The sequence below is a fragment of the Gossypium arboreum genome, chromosome 3, assembly GCF_025698485.1.
Source record: "Gossypium arboreum isolate Shixiya-1 chromosome 3, ASM2569848v2, whole genome shotgun sequence".
In the NCBI taxonomy this organism is placed as follows: Eukaryota; Viridiplantae; Streptophyta; class Magnoliopsida; order Malvales; family Malvaceae; genus Gossypium; species Gossypium arboreum.
Window position 1 is genome coordinate 61151087 of NC_069072.1, and position 5185 is coordinate 61156271.

At 38.1% G+C, this 5185-nt stretch overlaps 1 non-coding gene across 1 annotated transcript; it reads right to left on the reverse strand.

Moving 5' to 3' along the window:
* Positions 1-4417: 4417 nt before the first annotated feature.
* LOC128290878 (small nucleolar RNA R71) lies at positions 4418-4524 on the reverse strand. Its single transcript, XR_008280660.1, has one exon. It is a non-coding gene; the product is annotated as a small nucleolar RNA R71 (small nucleolar RNA).
* Positions 4525-5185: the final 661 nt, after the last annotated feature.

The window sequence follows — 5185 nt, forward strand, 5'->3', positions numbered from 1 at the left end:
CAGCATAATTGTCTTGGGCTTAGCCGGATATCATTCAATTTCTCATGTACACATACATCAATAATCATTGGACATACATATTTCATTTTCGTTACTAAGGCTCAAACGCATATATATTCACAAGCATATTCGCCTTCGGGACATAGCCCGGGTATCATTCAATTTCTCATACACACATAAATCAATAATCATACACATCCATACTTCATCTCACATAATTCAAGTAAGGTCACTTCTTGAGGACTTACCTCGGATGTTGTCGAGCGGCTTTTTCGACTATTCGATCACCTTTTCCTTCCCTTGTCCAATTGTGGCCCTCTTAGCTCTTGAGCTAATTCAAACAAATTCAATTTATTAAAACCTCATTGTGCTTGCTTATGGCGAATATGACAAGGAGTTTAAATGGTCATATGGCCACTCTTTAGCTTGAATACACAATGGTCATGCACATTTTATACTACATCAAGCAATTCAATACAATTTATTTGAGCATCAAGGAAAAGCTAAGGCCTTCAATAGGCTACCCAAGGCCGAATATTCATGTACATGTTGAGGTCAATTTTGCACTTAATACCTCACAAAACAGCATGCATTTTACTAGTTAATGCTTTGCACATTGTGGCCCAAAACTTATAATATAGCATCAAGCACTTATATGTGTGCTAGGCCAAATTGTTCTTGCAATTTCACAAGCATTCTTCCACATCTTCTTCTTTAAACCAATATATTCATCACTTACTTCATAGCCAAAACATCATGTGCAAACATATATATACAATATGAGCATGGCGAATTTCAAGGTGTCCATAGCCATCCAAAAATACAAATTTTAACTAACATGCAAGAAGCATGAACCATGCTCATGAATGCATCATGGCGAATATGACAATCATGCTCCATTCAACTTCAATCATGGTTAAACACAAAAGAAAACTCAAAATCTTACTCAAGAGTAGACAATCCATCATTGCAGGCATCATCATCAAGCTTCACACTTAGCATGCAATGGCTTTATCACCATAACAACTTTGGCCAAATACCATTTCCATGGCATAACAAGGATTTGAGCCATGGCTAACATGCACATCAAATTAGCAACCAAACCATGCATGAAACTCCCAACACAACCTCATACATACCTTAATCTTGATGCAAACTTAGCCAAATCTCCTTCTAGGTCTCTTCCAACCCAAGCATGAAGCAAAAATCCTCCCCTTTTCCTTAGTATTTTCGGCCAAGAAGATGAGAAAGGATGAACAAATTTTTCTTTTCTTTCTTTAGGACATTCGGCCAAAGTGTTTAGAATGGATGAACAATTTTTTTTTTTTAATGCTAGTCTTTATTTTATGACTTCCTACATACACCACTAGCAAAACATGTTGGAAACATGTTCCTTATATAACCTTGTCATGGCCGGCCACTCCTCCTTAGGAAGGGATTATTTGACATGCAACTCCACCTTTTGTTAACATGTACTAACAAGCCATTTAAAATTAGCCTATCATATTTCACCATGTTTCACTTTGATCCCTATTTAATACTTTCTCATACAAATGGGTAAAATTAGAGAATGAAATTTCCACATATGCATGCACACACATAGTAAGCATAGAATATAACAATTAATTATTTTTATGACTCGGTTTAGTGGTCCCGAAACCACATTCCGGCTAGGGTCTATTTTGGGCTGTCACATATATGCTTATTTCTTTGCTTGTGGGTTGACCCAAATTGGGGTGGCAAATTGGCTATTCACATGGCCTATTTTTGTCTAGACGGGCAGAGACACGGGCATGTGTCTCAGCTGTGTGCGACACACGGTCACGTTACACAGCCCTGTGTGACACACGGTCACGTTACATGGCCGTGTGTTCCTTGGGTACCCTATGAGTTAAAGGCAATATACCTTCCAATTTTGACACGACCTAGATACATAGGCGTGTCTATTGGTTGTGTGTGGCACACGGGTTGGTACACGGACGTGTGGTCAGTCGTGTGGCCAAGTCAGTAGCCTCCCTAATTTTCACACGGCCTAGCACCCGGGCATGTCTTGTGGTCGTGTCGACAAGTCTGTATGTATGCCCTGTTTCGCCACGGTTTAGACACACGGGTGCATCTAATGCCATATGAGGCACACAACCTATAATACAGGCATGTGACCTTTTAAAAGTTGAAAATTTTTATAAGTTCTAAAAAGTTCACATGTTATCAATTTAGTTCTAGATGCATGGATTTAGACCTTGTATGCTCGATTTAAGTTCGTAACTGATAAACGTCAAATTATACTTGTTTTTACCCCAAATACTTAGCATATTTATGGATGTTTACTATTAGATTTGTGGATTTTGGTGCTCTTAATCCTGTTATTTCATGTTTTGTACTCAAGAGAGCACCAAGGGTCAAAAGAAGTAAAAAATGAGCTAAAAAGGGACAAAACGGACCAAATCGAGAAGACCACATGGCCTAAGCCTTGCCACATGGGCAGCTCACACGCCCGTGCCTTTCGAGGGTGTCGACCAAGGTTTACATGACTCACATGGCCTGGCCATTGAGCCCACACGGCCGTGGCAATTTAACGGACCGAACACGACCTGGCAACCATGTCACATGGCCGTGGCACACAGACGTGTCCCGTTTTCAAGGAGTTGTATTTTACACAGAAAAAAGGACACTTAAGGGGCAAGAAAGCTAATCAAAAGCCTATATAAACACCCTAAGTATGACCTAGAAAGAGGCCTCTCTCTCCAGAACTTTTCTGGAACACAGAGCGACACGACTGGAATTACTTGAAGGAAGCCAGACGATCCATCTCAAAAGCTGGAGCTACTCCAAGACTAAAGATCTCTCTCAGAATTTCAGGGGTTTCAGAGTTTTCTTTATGTTTTGATATTTTTATACTTTTGAGATGTACTCTTCTTTTATTATGAACTAAACCCCTTAAATACCTAAGGGGGATAAAACCTATGATGGATCTTGTTATTATTATTTGAACTGTATGATAAATACTTGATTTGTTCTTAATTATATGTTCTTAATGCTTGAGTTAATATTCCGGGTATTAATACATGATTTGATGTGCTTATGCAGAGGAGGAATAGACCCTGCCTAAGAGTAGATTTGGTATAATTAAGCGGAGTTGATCGGGCGCCTAGAAATAGGGTTACGAGATTTTGCCAGATTAGGGTGAAACCTAATATGGGAGTCCATAGATCGAGCTAATGCAACCCTAGAATGTTAATTAGAGAAAATTCTCGGTTATTCAATCTAAGGGTTAGACGTTATTAGTCTTGAATAGGGATAATAACATAGGTTAGAGAGTCTTACAGATCAAGTCAAGTGAATAAAACGTCCGGTTCAAAGCAGATAACAAGTGAAATCTAGGTGGATTCCTCCTTGGGTGTCGCCTTTATCAATTGCTTTTCTTCAAGTCTTTTTCCAAACTTTCTATTTGCTTTTATTAAATTAGTTAATTAGGTTAGATAATTAGTTTAATAAACAAACCCTTTATTCTTAGGCTAGATAATAAAAAGATAGTTATTACTAGTACTTTTGGTTCCCTTGGGTACAATATCCCGGTCTTGCCGTTACTATACTATTATTTGATAGGTGCGCTTGCCTTTTCGTCGTGATAATAGTTAGTCTAGGTCTATTCTTCATTATAAATATTTATTATTTGTTACGAATCACTACGATCAAGTTTTTGGCGCCGTTGTTGGGAAACTGAAATATTAGGAACACTAAATTTTTATTATTTTAGCCATTTATTTTTCTTGCAATTTAATTTAATTTTATTATTATTATTTATTAATTTACTTTTTCTTTCTCTTGACAGGTTTTTATAGTTTATGACTAGAAGAAACCCGTCAAGACCATTACTCTTTGACAATGAAATTGATCGTACAATTCGTAAAAATCAAAGAGAAATAAGGCAAAGTTTACGCTACACAAAAAATGAACAAGAAAACAATACTCAACCTCCAACCGACGAGATGGCTGAAAACCAAGACAATCAGCTGCCTCCTGTAATTACAACTAATCAAAATCCTACTCCACGTACTATGTATGACTATGCTAAACCCTCTTTAACAGGAACTGAATCAAGTATAGTTAGACTTGCTATTGCTGCGAATAATTTTGAATTAAAACCTAACACTATTCAGATGATACAGCAGTTTGTTCAGTTTGATGGTTTGCAGGATGAAGATCCCAACACTCACTTAGAAAATTTCCTGGAATTTTATGATACATTCAAAATCAATGGCGTTTCTGATAATGCCATCCGTCTTCGGTTATTTCCCTTTTCACTAAGAAACAAAGCTAAACAGTGGTTAAACTCGTTACCACGAGGGTTTATCACTCTTGGGAGCGAATGACCGAGAAATTTTTACTAGAATATTTTTCGCCGGCTAAAACGGCTAAATTACGCAATGATATCTCTTCTTTTGTGCAGATGGACTTAGAAACACTTTACGATGCATGGGAGAGATACAATGATCTATTGAGAAGGTGCCCTCACTATGGGTTACCTCTATGGCTGCAAGTTTAAACGTTCTACAGTGGTGTGAATCCCTCGACAAGACAAATGATTGACGCAGCTACTGGTGGAACCATAAACAATAAAACACCAAAAGATGCCTACGAATTCATAGAAGAGATGTCACTGAACAACTATCAGTGGCAAGTCATGGGGACTAAGCCAACAAAAACAGCAGGCGTTTATAACATAGATTCAGTCACCATGCTCTCTAATCAGGTAGAACTTCTCAATAAAAAGATTGATAGTTTTCTTGGTTCTACGCAGGTACATCCAGTAATGAGGTGTGACTCAAGCAGAGGAGGTGTGCATACAGAATACCAATCCTTCAATCCTACAATTGAAGAAGAGCAAGTCAACTATATGGGTAACAATAACTTTCGATCTCAAAATAACCCATACAATAATACCTATAATGCAGGTTGGAGGAACCACCCAAATTCTTTCTGGGGAGGTCAAGGGAATCAAAAGCCACAACATCCTCAGGGTTTTCAACAGTCACCTTATCAACAAGAGAAGAAACAAAACCTTGAAGAGATGCTTTCAAAATTCATCTCGGTGTCAGAAACCCGTTCCCAAAATATCGAGACAACACTTAAAAATCAACAAGCATTGATCCAAGGACTCGAAACTCAAATAGGCCAACTATCC